Here is a 15,695-nt window from a genome sequence, read left to right on the forward strand (position 1 = left end):
ATAATTAAATCAAACTATCTGCTAGCACCTGGGAATAGCAGATGCTGTAAGTTTTTATTTCATCACTTTAATTTACTCTCCAACTGACATGCTTGAATGTGAAGTGCAGTGATTAATAAAAAAACTGTCTGTTAGTGCCTCCGTATACCAGATGTTGTAAGCTTTTATTGCATCATTTAATTTACTTTCAAGATAACATTCTACAATGTCAAGTGCAGGGATTAATAAAAAAAATTGTCAGATTGGTCTTTGATCATATTTGCTATGATTAGGCAATTTGAGTAAGTGTTTAAGGCTTACGGCCACACCAGCTTAAGAACGTCCAATCTCATCTGACCTTGGAAGCTGAACAACTTTGGGCCTGGATAGTACTGAGGTGGGACCCTACCTAGGAATACCAGGTGCTGTAAGCTTTTCTTGCATCACTTTAATTTACTTTCAAGCTGACATGCTCAAATGTGAAGTGCAGTGATTAATAAAAAAAACTATCTGTTAGCACATGGGAATAGCAGATGCTGTAAGTTTTTTTTGCATCACTTTAATTTACTCTCCAACTCACATGCCTGAATGTGAAGTGCAGTGATTCATCAAAAAACTATCTGTTAGCAGCTTGGACTACGAGATGCTGTAAGCTTCTCTTGCATCACTTTAATTTACTTTTGAGATGACATGCTAGGATGTGAAGTGCAGTGATTAATTAAAAAAAACTATCTGTTAGCACCTGGGAATAGCAGATGCTGTAAATTTTTGTTGCATCACTTTAATTTAATCTGCAACTGACATGCTTGTATGTGAAGTGTACAGATTAAATATAAATCTTTTAGTACCAGGGAATAGCAGGTGCTGTAAGATTTTATTGCATCCCTTTAATTTATGTTCAAGCTATCATGTTCAAATTTGAAGTGCAGTGAATAATTAAATCAAACTATCTGTTAGCACCTGTAAAAAGCAGATGCTGTAAGTTTTTGTTGCATAACTTTAATTTAATCTGCAACTGACATGCTTGTATGTGAAGTGTACAAATTAAATAGAAATCTTTTAGTACCAGGGAATAGCAGGTGCTGTAAGATTTTATTGCATCCCTTTAATTTATGTTCAGGCTATCATGTTCAAATTTGAAGTGCAGTGAATAATTAAATCAAACTATCTGCTAGCACCTGGGAATAGCAGATGCTGTAAGTTTTTATTTCATCACTTTAATTTACTCTCCAACTGACATGCTTGAATGTGAAGTGCAGTGATTAATAAAAAAACTGTCTGTTAGTGCCTCCGTATACCAGATGTTGTAAGCTTTTATTGCATCATTTAATTTACTTTCAAGATAACATTCTACAATGTCAAGTGCAGGGATTAATAAAAAAAATTGTCAGATTGGTCTTTGATCATATTTGCTATGATTAGGCAATTTGAGTAAGTGTTTAAGGCTTACGGCCACACCAGCTTAAGAACGTCCAATCTCATCTGACCTTGGAAGCTGAACAACTTTGGGCCTGGATAGTACTGAGGTGGGACCCTACCTAGGAATACCAGGTGCTGTAAGCTTTTCTTGCATCACTTTAATTTACTTTCAAGCTGACATGCTCAAATGTGAAGTGCAGTGATTAATAAAAAAAACTATCTGTTAGCACATGGGAATAGCAGATGCTGTAAGTTTTTTTTGCATCACTTTAATTTACTCTCCAACTCACATGCCTGAATGTGAAGTGCAGTGATTCATCAAAAAACTATCTGTTAGCAGCTTGGACTACGAGATGCTGTAAGCTTCTCTTGCATCACTTTAATTTACTTTTAAGATGACATGCTAGGATGTGAAGTGCAGTGATTAATTAAAAAAAACTATCTGTTAGCACCTGGGAATAGCAGATGCTGTAAGTTTTTGTTGCATCACTTTAATTTAATCTGCAACTGAAATGCTTGTATGTGAAGTGTACAAATTAAATAGAAATATTTTAGTACCAGGGAATAGCAGGTGCTGTAAGATTTTATTGCATCCCTTTAATTTATGTTCAAGCTATCATGTTCAAATTTGAAGTGCAGTGAATAATTAAATCAAACTATCTGCTGGCACCTGGGAATTGCAGATGCAGTACGTTTTTATTGCATCACTTTAATTTACTCTCCAACTGACATGCTTGAATGTGAAGTGCAGTGATTAATAAAAAAACTGTCTGTTAGTGCCTCCGTATACCAGATGTTGTAAGCTTTTATTGCATCATTTAATTTACTTTCAAGATAACATTCTACAATGTCAAGTGCAGGGATTAATAAAAAAAATTGTCAGATTGGTCTTTGATCATATTTGCTATGATTAGGCAATTTGAGTAAGTCTTTAAGGCTTATGGCCACACCAGCTTGAGAACCCCCAATCTCATCTGACCTTGGAAGCTGAACAACTTTGGGCCTGGATAGTACTGAGGTGGGACCCTACCTAGGAATACCAGGTGCTGTAAGCTTTTCTTGCATCACTTTAATTTACTTTCAAGCTGACATGCTCAAATGTGAAGTGCAGTGATTAATAAAAAAAAACTATCTGTTAGCACATGGGAATAGCAGATGCTGTAAGTTTTTTTTGCATCACTTTCATTTACTCTCCAACTCACATGCCTGAATGTGAAGTGCAGTGATACATCAAAAAACTATCTGTTAGCAGCTTGGACTACGAGATGCTGTAAGCTTCTCTTGCATCACTTTAATTTACTTTTAAGATGACATGCTAGGATGTGAAGTGCAGTGATTAATTAAAAAAAAACTATCTGTTAGCACCTGGGAATAGCAGATGCTGTAAGTTTTTGTTGCATCACTTTAATTTAATCTGCAACTGACATGCTTGTATGTGAAGTGTACAAATTAAATAGAAATCTTTTAGTACCAGGGAATAGCAGGTGCTGTAAGATTTTATTGCATCCCTTTAATTTATGTTCAAGCTATCATGTTCAAATTTGAAGTGCAGTGAATAATTAAATCAAACTATCTGCTAGCACCTGGGAATAGCAGATGCTGTAAGTTTTTATTGCATCACTTTAATTTACTCTCCAACTGACATGCTTGAATGTGAAGTGCAGTGATTAAAAAAAAAACTGTCTGTTAGTGCCTCCGTATACCAGATGTTGTAAGCTTTTATTGCATCATTTAATTTACTTTCAAGATAACATTCTACAATGTCAAGTGCAGGGATTAATAAAAAAAATTGTCAGATTGGTCTTTGATCATATTTGCTATGATTAGGCAATTTGAGTAAGTGTTTAAGGCTTACGGCCACACCAGCTTGAGAACGTCCAATCTCATCTGACCTTGGAAGCTGAACCACTTTGGGCCTGGATAGTACTGAGGTGGGACCCTACCTAGGAATACCAGGTGCTGTAAGCTTTTCTTGCATCACTTTAATTTACTTTCAAGCTGACATGCTCAAATGTGAAGTGCAGTGATTAATAAAAAAAATATCTGTTAGCACATGGGAATAGCAGATGCTGTAAGTTTTTTTTGCATCACTTTCATTTACTCTCCAACTCACATGCCTGAATGTGAAGTGCAGTGATTCATCAAAAAACTATCTGTTAGCAGCTTGGACTACAAGATGCTGTAAGCTTCTCTTGCATCACTTTAATTTACTTTTAAGATGACATGCTAGGATGTGAAGTGCAGTGATTAGTTAAAAAAAACTATCTGTTAGCACCTGGGAATAGCAGATGCTGTAAGTTTTTGTTGCATCACTTTAATTTAATCTGCAACTGACATGCTTGTATGTGAAGTGTACAGATTAAATAGAAATCTTTTAGTAACAGGGAATAGCAGGTGCTGTAAGATTTTATTGCATCCCTTTAATTTATGTTCAAGCTATCATGTTCAAATTTGAAGTGCAGTGAATAATTAAATCAAACTATCTGCTAGCACCTGGGAATAGCAGATGCTGTAAGTTTTTATTGCATCACTTTAATTTACTCTCCAACTGACATGCTTGAATGTGAAGTGCAGTGATTAATAAAAAAACTGTCTGTTAGTGCCTCCGTATACCAGATGTTGTAAGCTTTTATTGCATCATTTAATTTACTTTCAAGATAACATTCTACAATGTCAAGTGCAGGGATTAATAAAAAAAATTGTCAGATTGGTCTTTGATCATATTTGCTATGATTAGGCAATTTGAGTAATTGTTTAAGGCTTACGGCCACACCAGCTTGAGAACACCCAATCTCCTCTGACCTTGGAAGCTGAACAACTTTGGGCCTGGATAGTACTGAGGTGGGACCCTACCTAGGAATACCAGGTGCTGTAAGCTTTTCTTACATCAATTTAATTTACTTTCAAGCTGACATGCTCAAATGTGAAGTGCAGTGATTAATAAAAAAAACTATCTGTTAGCACATGGGAATAGCAGATGCTGTAAGTTTTTGTTGCATCACTTTAATTTAATCTGCAACTGACATGCTTTTATGTGAAGTGTACAGATTAAATAGAAATCTTTTAGTACCAGGGAATAGCAGGTGCTGTAAGATTTTATTGCATCCCTTTAATTTATGTTCAAGCTATCATGTTCAAATTTGAAGTGCAGTGAATTATTAAATCAAACTATCTGCTAGCACCTGGGAATAGCAGATGCTGTAAGTTTTTATTGCATCACTTTAATTTACTCTCCAACTGACATGCTTGAATGTGAAGTGCAGTGATTAATAAACAAACTGTCTGTTAGTGCCTCCGTATACCAGATGTTGTAAGCTTTTATTGCATCATTTAATTTACTTTCAAGATAACATTCTAGAATGTCAAGTGCAGGGATTAATAAAAAAAATTGTCAGATTGGTCTTTGATCATATTTGCTATGATTAGGCAATTTGAGTAAGTGTTTAAGGCTTACGGCCACACCAGCTTGAGAACGTCCAATCTCATCTGACCTTGGAAGCTGAACAACTTTGGGCCTGGATAGTACTGAGGTGGGACCCTACCTAGGAATACCAGGTGCTGTAAGATTTTCTTGCATCACTTTAATTTACTTTCAAGCTGACATGCTGAAATGTGAAGTGCAGTGATTAATAAAAAAAACTATCTGTTAGTACATGGGAATAGCAGATGCTGTAAGTTTTTTTTGCATCACTTTCATTTACTCTCCAACTCACATGCCTGAATGTGAATTGCAGTGATTCATCAAAAAACTATCTGTTAGCAGCTTGGACTACGAGATGCTGTCAGCTTCTCTTGCATCACTTAAAATTTACTTTTAAGATGACATGCTAGGATGTGAAGTGCAGTGATTAATTTAAAAAAAAACTATCTGTTAGCACCTGGGAATAGCAGATGCTGTAAGTTTTTGTTGCATCACTTTAATTTAATCTGCAACTGACATGCTTGTATGTGAAGTGTACAGATTAAATAGAAATCTTTTAGTACCAGGGAATAGCAGGTGCTGTAAGATTTTATTGCATCCCTTTAATTTATGTTCAAGCTATCATGTTCAAATTTGAAGTGCAGTGAATAATTAAATCAAACTATCTGCTAGCACCTGGGAATAGCAGATGCTGTAAGTTTTTATTTCATCACTTTAATTTACTCTCCAACTGACATGCTTGAATGTGAAGTGCAGTGATTAATAAAAAAACTGTCTGTTAGTGCCTCCGTATACCAGATGTTGTAAGCTTTTATTGCATCATTTAATTTACTTTCAAGATAACATTCTACAATGTCAAGTGCAGGGATTAATAAAAAAAAATTGTCAGATTGGTCTTTGATCATATTTGCTATGATTAGGCAATTTGAGTAAGTGTTTAAGGCTTACGGCCACACCAGCTTGAGAACGTCCAATCTCATCTGACCTTGGAAGCTGAACAACTTTGGGCCTGGATAGTACTGAGGTGGGACCCTACCTAGGAATACCAAGTGCTGTAAGCTTTTCTTGCATCACATTAATTTACTTTCAAGCTGACATGCTGAAATGTGAAGTGCAGTGATTAATAAAAAAAACTATCTGTTAGCACATGGGAATAGAAGATGCTGTAAGTTTTTTTTGCATTACTTTCATTTACTCTCCAACTCACATGCCTGAATGTGAAGTGCAGTGATTCATCAAAAAACTATCTGTTAGCAGCTTGGACTACGAGATGCTGTCAGCTTCTCTTGCATTACTTTAATTTACTTTTAAGATGACATGCTAGGATGTGAAGTGCAGTGATTAATTTAAAAAAAAACTATCTGTTAGCACCTGGGAATAGCAGATGCTGTAAGTTTTTGTTGCATCACTTTAATTTAATCTGCAACTGACATGCTTGTATGTGAAGTGTACAGATTAAATAGAAATCTTTTAGTACCAGGGAATAGCAGGTACTGTAAGATTTTATTGCATCCCTTTAATTTATGTTCAAGCTATCATGTTCAAATTTGAAGTGCAGTGAATAATTAAATCAAACTATCTGCTAGCACCTGGGAATAGCAGATGCTGTAAGTTTTTATTGCATCACTTTAATTTACTCTCCAACTGACATGCTTGAATGTGAAGTGCAGTGATTAATAAAAAAACTGTCTGTTAGTGCCTCCGTATACCAGATGTTGTAAGCTTTTATTGCATCATTTAATTTACTTTCAAGATAAAATTCTACAATGTCAAGTGCAGGGATTAATAAAAAAAAAATTGTCAGATTGGTCTTTGATCATATTTGCTATGATTAGGCAATTTGAGTAAGTGTTTAAGGCTTACGGCCACACCAGCTTGAGAACGTCCAATCTCATCTGACCTTGGAAGCTGAACAACTTTGGGCCTGGATAGTACTGAGGTGGGACCCTACCTAGGAATACCAAGTGCTGTAAGCTTTTCTTGCATCACATTAATTTACTTTCAAGCTGACATGCTGAAATGTGAAGTGCAGTGATTAATAAAAAAAACTATCTGTTAGCACATGGGAATAGCAGATGCTGTAAGTTTTTTTTGCATTACTTTCATTTACTCTCCAACTCACATGCCTGAATGTGAAGTGCAGTGATTCATCAAAAAACTATCTGTTAGCAGCTTGGACTACGAGATGCTGTCAGCTTCTCTTGCATTACTTTAATTTACTTTTAAGATGACATGCTAGGATGTGAAGTGCAGTGATTAATTTAAAAAAAAACTATCTGTTAGCACCTGGGAATAGCAGATGCTGTAAGTTTTTGTTGCATCACTTTAATTTAATCTGCAACTGACATGCTTGTATGTGAAGTGTACAGATTAAATAGAAATCTTTTAGTACCAGGGAATAGCAGGTACTGTAAGATTTTATTGCATCCCTTTAATTTATGTTCAAGCTATCATGTTCAAATTTGAAGTGCAGTGAATAATTAAATCAAACTATCTGCTAGCACCTGGGAATAGCAGATGCTGTAAGTTTTTATTGCATCACTTTAATTTACTCTCCAACTGACATGCTTGAATGTGAAGTGCAGTGATTAATAAAAAAACTGTCTGTTAGTGCCTCCGTATACCAGATGTTGTAAGCTTTTATTGCATCATTTAATTTACTTTCAAGATAAAATTCTACAATGTCAAGTGCAGGGATTAATAAAAAAAAAATTGTCAGATTGGTCTTTGATCATATTTGCTATGATTAGGCAATTTGAGTAAGTGTTTAAGGCTTACGGCCACACCAGCTTGAGAACGTCCAATCTCATCTGACCTTGGAAGCTGAACAACTTTGGGCCTTTACTTGCTATTACTTTAAATGGTTAAGTTGTTCAGTTTGGTTAAAAACAATATTTCTTGCTCTGAAACTATGTATAAGCCAATTATAATGCGTGGAAACGCTGCCTCCTTGTGGTTAGAGGTGTAAAAACAGAGTTGAAATTACTTTCAAGGGTCACATTAGAACCATATTAAAACAACTTGTTTCTCCCCTGTATAAACTCTTTTCACTTGAAATATGTGTTTTCTTAGGATATTGTAAGTTGTTCAGTTTGGTTAAAAACAATATTTCTTGCTCTGAAACGCTGTATAAGCCGATTACAATGCATAGAAACCCTGTTTCGTTGTGGTGAAACGTGTTCAAACAGAGTTGCAATTACTTTAATTGGTCATATTACAAACAACTTGACCTCCCCTTGTTATAAACTCTTTTCATTTGAAATATGTGTTTTCTTAACATATTGTAAGTTATTCAGTTTGGTTAAAAACAAGATGTCTAGCTCTGAAGCAGTGTTTAAGTTGAATATAAAGCTGTTTCATAGTGTGAAAAAGGTAAAGAACAGAGTTTCAAAGTAAGGATTCTTCTTATAATGCATTCCCTTTTAGTGTAAAACACAATCTCTTGCCCTGAAACAGTGTTTAAGGCGAATACAAAGCTGTTTCATAGTGTGAAAGAGGTAAAGAACAGAGTTTCAAAGTAAGGATTCTTCTTATAATGCAGTCTCTTTTAGTCTAAAACACAATCTCTTGCCCTGAAACAGTTATTAAGTTGAATATAAAGCTGTTTCATTGTGTGAAAAAGGTAAAGAACAGAGTTTCAAAGTAAGGATTCTTCTTATAATGCATTCCCTTTTAGTCTAAAACACAATCTCTTGCCCTGAAACAGTGTTTCAGGTGAATACAAAGCTGTTTCATAGTGTGAAAAAGGTAAAGAACAGAGTTTCAAAGTAAGGATTCTTCTTATAATGCAGTCTCTTTTAGTCTAAAACACAATCTCTTGCCCTGAAACAGTGTTTCAGGTGAATACAAAGCTGTTTCATAGTGTGAAAAAGGTAAAGAACAGAGTTTCAAAGTAAGGATTCTTCTTATAATGCAGTCTCTTTTAGTCTAAAACACAATATCTTGCGCTTAAACAGTGTTTAAGGTGAATACAAAGCTGTTTCATAGTGTGAAAAAGGTAAAGAACAGAGTTTCAAAGTAAAGATTCTTCTCATAATGCATTCCCTTTTAGTGTAAAACACAATCTCTTGCCCTGAAACAGTGTTTAAGGCGAATACAATACTGTTTCATAGTGTGAAAAAGGTAAAGAACAGAGTTTCAAAGTAAAGATTCTTCTTATAATGCAGTCTCTTTTAGTCTAAAACACAATCTCTTGCCCTGAAACAGTTTCAGGTGAATACAAAGCTGTTTCATAGTTTGAAAAAGGTAAAGAACAGAGTTTCAAAGTAAGGATTCTTCTTATAATGCATTCCCTTTTAGTGTAAAACACAATCTCTTGCCCTGAAACAGTGTTTAAGGCGAATACAAAACTGTTTCATAGTGTGAAAAAGGTAAAGAACAGCGTTTCAAAGTAAAGATTCTTCTTATAATGCATTCCCTTTTAGTCTAAAACACAATCTCTTGCCCTGAAACAGTGTTTAAGTTGAATACAAAGCTGTTTCATAGTGTGAAAAAGGTAAAGAACAGAGTTTCAAAGTAAAGATTCTTCTTATAATGCAGTCTCTTTTAGTCTAAAACACAATCTCTTGCCCTGAAACAGTGTTTAAGCTATTCAGTTTAGTTAAAAACAATATTTCTTGCTCTGAAACGGTGTATAAGCTGATTACAATGCATAAGAAACCCTGTTTCGTTCTGGTTAGAGGTGTACAACCAGAGTTGCAATTACTTTAAATGGTTTTGTTCAGTTTGGTTAAAAACAATATTTCTTGCTCTGAAACTATGTATAAGCCAATTATAATGCGTGGAAACGCTGCCTCCTTGTGGTTAGAGGTGTAAAAACAGAGTTGCAATTACTTTCAAGGGTCACATTAGAACCATGTTAAAACAACTTGTTTCTCCCCTGTATAAACTCTTTTCACTTGAAATATGTGTTTTCTTAGGATATTGTAAGTTGTTCAGTTTGGTTAAAAACAATATTTCTTGCTCTGAAACGCTGTATAAGCCGATTACAATGCATAGAAACCCTGTTTCGTTGTGGTGAAACGTGTTCAAACAGAGTTGCAATTACTTTAATTGGTCATATTACAAACAACTTGACCTCCCCTTGTTATAAACTCTTTTCATTTGAAATATGTGTTTTCTTAACATATTGTAAGTTATTCAGTTTGGTTAAAAACAAGATGTCTAGCTCTGAAGCAGTGTTTAAGTTGAATATAAAGCTGTTTCATAGTGTGAAAAAGGTAAAGAACAGAGTTTCAAAGTAAGGATTCTTCTTATAATTCATTCCCTTTTAGTGTAAAACACAATCTCTTGCCCTGAAACAGTGTTTAAGGCGAATACAAAGCTGTTTCATAGTGTGAAAGAGGTAAAGAACAGAGTTTCAAAGTAAGGATTCTTCTTATAATGCAGTCTCTTTTAGTCTAAAACACAATATCTTGCCCTGAAACAGTGTTTAAGGTGAATACAAAGCTGTTTCATAGTGTGAAAAAGGTAAAGAACAGAGTTTCAAAGTAAAGATTCTTCTTATAATGCATTCCCTTTTAGTGTAAAACACAATCTCTTGCCCTGAAACAGTTTCAGGTGAATACAAAGCTGTTTCATAGTGTGAAAAAGGTAAAGAACAGAGTTTCAAAGTAAGGATTCTTCTTATAATGCATTCCCTTTTAGTGTAAAACACAATCTCTTGCCCTGAAACAGTGTTTCAGGTGAATACAAAGCTGTTTCATAGTGTGAAAAAGGTAAAGAACAGAGTTTCAAAGTAAGGATTCTTCTTATAATGCAGTCTCTTTTAGTCTAAAACACAATATCTTGCGCTTAAACAGTGTTTAAGGTGAATACAAAGCTGTTTCATAGTGTGAAAAAGGTAAAGAACAGAGTTTCAAAGTAAAGATTCTTCTCATAATGCATTCCCTTTTAGTGTAAAACACAATCTCTTGCCCTGAAACAGTGTTTAAGGCGAATACAATACTGTTTCATAGTGTGAAAAAGGTAAAGAACAGAGTTTCAAAGTAAAGATTCTTCTTATAATGCAGTCTCTTTTAGTCTAAAACACAATCTCTTGCCCTGAAACAGTTTCAGGTGAATACAAAGCTGTTTCATAGTTTGAAAAAGGTAAAGAACAGAGTTTCAAAGTAAGGATTCTTCTTATAATGCATTCCCTTTTAGTGTAAAACACAATCTCTTGCCCTGAAACAGTGTTTAAGGCGAATACAAAACTGTTTCATAGTGTGAAAAAGGTAAAGAACAGCGTTTCAAAGTAAAGATTCTTCTTATAATGCATTCCCTTTTAGTCTAAAACACAATCTCTTGCCCTGAAACAGTGTTTAAGTTGAATACAAAGCTGTTTCATAGTGTGAAAAAGGTAAAGAACAGAGTTTCAAAGTAAAGATTCTTCTTATAATGCAGTCTCTTTTAGTCTAAATCACAATCTCTTGCCCTGAAACAGTGTTTAAGCTATTCAGTTTAGTTAAAAACAATATTTCTTGCTCTGAAACGGTGTATAAGCTGATTACAATGCATAAGAAACCCTGTTTCGTTCTGGTTAGAGGTGTACAACCAGAGTTGCAATTACTTTAAATGGTTTTGTTCAGTTTGGTTAAAAACAATATTTCTTGCTCTGAAACTATGTATAAGCCAATTATAATGCGTGGAAACGCTGCCTCCTTGTGGTTAGAGGTGTAAAAACAGAGTTGCAATTACTTTCAAGGGTCACATTAGAACCATGTTAAAACAACTTGTTTCTCCCCTGTATAAACTCTTTTCACTTGAAATATGTGTTTTCTTAGGATATTGTAAGTTGTTCAGTTTGGTTAAAAACAATATTTCTTGCTCTGAAACGCTGTATAAGCCGATTACAATGCATAGAAACCCTGTTTCGTTGTGGTGAAACGTGTTCAAACAGAGTTGCAATTACTTTAATTGGTCATATTACAAACAACTTGACCTCCCCTTGTTATAAACTCTTTTCATTTGAAATATGTGTTTTCTTAACATATTGTAAGTTATTCAGTTTGGTTAAAAACAAGATGTCTAGCTCTGAAGCAGTGTTTAAGTTGAATATAAAGCTGTTTCATAGTGTGAAAAAGGTAAAGAACAGAGTTTCAAAGTAAGGATTCTTCTTATAATTCATTCCCTTTTAGTGTAAAACACAATCTCTTGCCCTGAAACAGTGTTTAAGGCGAATACAAAGCTGTTTCATAGTGTGAAAGAGGTAAAGAACAGAGTTTCAAAGTAAGGATTCTTCTTATAATGCAGTCTCTTTTAGTCTAAAACACAATATCTTGCCCTGAAACAGTGTTTAAGGTGAATACAAAGCTGTTTCATAGTGTGAAAAAGGTAAAGAACAGAGTTTCAAAGTAAAGATTCTTCTTATAATGCATTCCCTTTTAGTGTAAAACACAATCTCTTGCCCTGAAACAGTTTCAGGTGAATACAAAGCTGTTTCATAGTGTGAAAAAGGTAAAGAACAGAGTTTCAAAGTAAGGATTCTTCTTATAATGCATTCCCTTTTAGTGTAAAACACAATCTCTTGCCCTGAAACCGTGTTTCAGGTGAATACAAAGCTGTTTCATAGTGTGAAAAAGGTAAAGAACAGAGTTTCAAAGTAAGGATTCTTCTTATAATGCAGTCTCTTTTAGTCTAAAACACAATCTCTTGCCCTGAAACAGTGTTTCAGGTGAATACAAAGCTGTTTCATAGTGTGAAAAAGGTAAAGAACAGAGTTTCAAAGTAAGGATTCTTCTCATAATGCAGTCTCTTTTAGTCTAAAACACAATATCTTGCGCTTAAACAGTGTTTAAGGTGAATACAAAGCTGTTTCATAGTGTGAAAAAGGTAAAGAACAGAGTTTCAAAGTAAAGATTCTTCTCATAATGCATTCCCTTTTAGTGTAAAACACAATCTCTTGCCCTGAAACAGTGTTTAAGGCGAATACAATACTGTTTCATAGTGTGAAAAAGGTAAAGAACAGAGTTTCAAAGTAAAGATTCTTCTTATAATGCAGTCTCTTTTAGTCTAAAACACAATCTCTTGCCCTGAAACAGTGTTTAAGCTATTCAGTTTAGTTAAAAACAATATTTCTTGCTCTGAAACGGTGTATAAGCTGATTACAATGCATAAGAAACCCTGTTTCGTTCTGGTTAGAGGTGTACAACCAGAGTTGCAATTACTTTAAATGGTTTTGTTCAGTTTGGTTAAAAACAATATTTCTTGCTCTGAAACTATGTATAAGCCAATTATAATGCGTGGAAACGCTGCCTCCTTGTGGTTAGAGGTGTAAAAACAGAGTTGCAATTACTTTCAAGGGTCACATTAGAACCATGTTAAAACAACTTGTTTCTCCCCTGTATAAACTCTTTTCACTTGAAATATGTGTTTTCTTAGGATATTGTAAGTTGTTCAGTTTGGTTAAAAACAATATTTCTTGCTCTGAAACGCTGTATAAGCCGATTACAATGCATAGAAACCCTGTTTCGTTGTGGTGAAACGTGTTCAAACAGAGTTGCAATTACTTTAATTGGTCATATTACAAACAACTTGACCTCCCCTTGTTATAAACTCTTTTCATTTGAAATATGTGTTTTCTTAACATATTGTAAGTTATTCAGTTTGGTTAAAAACAAGATGTCTAGCTCTGAAGCAGTGTTTAAGTTGAATATAAAGCTGTTTCATAGTGTGAAAAAGGTAAAGAACAGAGTTTCAAAGTAAGGATTCTTCTTATAATTCATTCCCTTTTAGTGTAAAACACAATCTCTTGCCCTGAAACAGTGTTTAAGGCGAATACAAAGCTGTTTCATAGTGTGAAAGAGGTAAAGAACAGAGTTTCAAAGTAAGGATTCTTCTTATAATGCAGTCTCTTTTAGTCTAAAACACAATATCTTGCCCTGAAACAGTGTTTAAGGTGAATACAAAGCTGTTTCATAGTGTGAAAAAGGTAAAGAACAGAGTTTCAAAGTAAAGATTCTTCTTATAATGCATTCCCTTTTAGTGTAAAACACAATCTCTTGCCCTGAAACAGTTTCAGGTGAATACAAAGCTGTTTCATAGTGTGAAAAAGGTAAAGAACAGAGTTTCAAAGTAAGGATTCTTCTTATAATGCATTCCCTTTTAGTGTAAAACACAATCTCTTGCCCTGAAACAGTGTTTAAGGCGAATACAAAACTGTTTCATAGTGTGAAAAAGGTAAAGAACAGAGTTTCAAAGTAAGGATTCTTCTTATAATGCATTCCCTTTTAGTGTAAAACACAATCTCTTGCCCTGAAACAGTGTTTAAGGTGAATACAAAGCTGTTTCATAGTGTGAAAAAGGTAAAGAACAGAGTTTCAAAATAAAGATTCTTTTTTAATGCGCTCCCTTTTAGTCTAAAACACAATCTCTTGCCCTGAAACAGTGTTTAAGTTGAATACAAAACTGTTTCATAGTGTGAAAAATGTAAAGAACAGAGTTTCAAAGTAAGGATTCTTCTTATAATGCATTCCCTTTTAGTGTAAAACACAATCTCTTGCCCTGAAACAGTGTTTAAGGCGAATACAAAGCTGTTTCATAGTGTGAAAGAGGTAAAGAACAGAGTTTCAAAGTAAGGATTCTTCTTATAATGCAGTCTCTTTTAGTCTAAAACACAATCTCTTGCCCTGAAACAGTTATTAAGTTGAATATAAAGCTGTTTCATTGTGTGAAAAAGGTAAAGAACAGTGTTTCAAAGTAAGGATTCTTCTTATAATGCATTCCCTTTTAGTCTAAAACACAATCTCTTGCCCTGAAACAATGTTTCAGGTGAATACAAAGCTGTTTCATAGTGTGAAAAAGGTAAAAAACAGAGTGTCAAAGTAAGGATTCTTCTTATAATGCAGTCTCTTTTAGTCTAAAACACAATCTCTTGCCCTGAAACAGTGTTTCAGGTGAATACAAAGCTGTTTCATAGTGTGAAAAAGGTAAAGAACAGAGTTTCAAAGTAAAGATTCTTCTTATAATGCAGTCTCTTTTAGTCTAAAACACAATATCTTGCCCTGAAACAGTGTTTAAGGTGAATACAAAGCTGTTTCATAGTGTGAAAAAGGTAAAGAACAGAGTTTCAAAGTAAAGATTCTTCTCATAATGCATTCCCTTTTAGTGTAAAACACAATCTCTTGCCCTGAAGCAGTGTTTAAGGCGAATACAATACTGTTTCATAGTGTGAAAAAGGTAAAGAACAGAGTTTCAAAGTAAAGATTCTTCTTATAATGCAGTCTCTTTTAGTCTAAAACACAATCTCTTGCCCTGAAACAGTTTCAGGTGAATACAAAGCTGTTTCATAGTGTGAAAAAGGTAAAGAACAGAGTTTCAAAGTAAGGATTCTTCTTATAATGCATTCCCTTTTAGTGTAAAACACAATCTCTTGCCCTGAAACTGTGTTTAAGGCGAATACAAAACTGTTTCATAGTGTGAAAAAGGTAAAGAACAGCGTTTCAAAGTAAATATTCTTCTTATAATGCAGTCTCTTTTAGTCTAAAACACAATCTCTTGCCCTAAATCAGTGTTTCAGGTGAATACAAAGCTGTTTCATAGTGTGAAAAAGGTAAAGAATGAGTTTCAAAGTAAGGATGCTTCTTATAATGCATTCCCTTTTAGTCTAAAACACAATCTCTTGCCCTGAAACAGTGTTTAAGCTATTCAGTTTAGTTAAAAACAATATTTCTTGCTCTGAAACGGTGTATAAGCTGATTACAATGCATAAGAAACCCTGTTTCGTTCTGGTTAGAGGTGTACAACCAGAGTTGCAATTACTTTAAATGGTTTTGTTCAGTTTGGTTAAAAACAATATTTCTTGCTCTGAAACTATGTATAAGCCAATTATAATGCGTGGAAACGCTGCCTCCTTGTGGTTAGAGGTGTAAAAACAGAGTTGCAATTACTTTCAAGG

The 15,695-nt window shown here is 34.4% G+C and overlaps 8 pseudogenes; all 8 read left to right on the plus strand.

Moving 5' to 3' along the window:
* Window positions 1-294: 294 nt before the first annotated feature.
* Window positions 295-413, plus strand: LOC145645326 (5S ribosomal RNA; annotated as a pseudogene).
* A 1,010-nt stretch (window positions 414-1,423) lies between these two features.
* Window positions 1,424-1,542, plus strand: LOC145645327 (5S ribosomal RNA; annotated as a pseudogene).
* A 792-nt stretch (window positions 1,543-2,334) lies between these two features.
* On the plus strand, window positions 2,335-2,453 carry LOC145644276 (5S ribosomal RNA; annotated as a pseudogene).
* A 794-nt stretch (window positions 2,454-3,247) lies between these two features.
* Window positions 3,248-3,366, plus strand: LOC145645352 (5S ribosomal RNA; annotated as a pseudogene).
* Window positions 3,367-4,157: 791 nt separating this feature from the next.
* LOC145644011 (5S ribosomal RNA) lies at window positions 4,158-4,276 on the plus strand (annotated as a pseudogene).
* Window positions 4,277-4,846: 570 nt separating this feature from the next.
* LOC145645320 (5S ribosomal RNA) lies at window positions 4,847-4,965 on the plus strand (annotated as a pseudogene).
* Window positions 4,966-5,761: 796 nt separating this feature from the next.
* LOC145645463 (5S ribosomal RNA) lies at window positions 5,762-5,880 on the plus strand (annotated as a pseudogene).
* Window positions 5,881-6,676: 796 nt separating this feature from the next.
* Window positions 6,677-6,795, plus strand: LOC145645464 (5S ribosomal RNA; annotated as a pseudogene).
* Window positions 6,796-15,695: the final 8,900 nt, after the last annotated feature.

Source organism: Electrophorus electricus, chromosome 13 (assembly GCF_041902795.1).
Source record: "Electrophorus electricus isolate QZ-2024a chromosome 13, ASM4190279v1, whole genome shotgun sequence".
NCBI classification, from domain to species: domain Eukaryota; kingdom Metazoa; phylum Chordata; class Actinopteri; order Gymnotiformes; family Gymnotidae; genus Electrophorus; species Electrophorus electricus.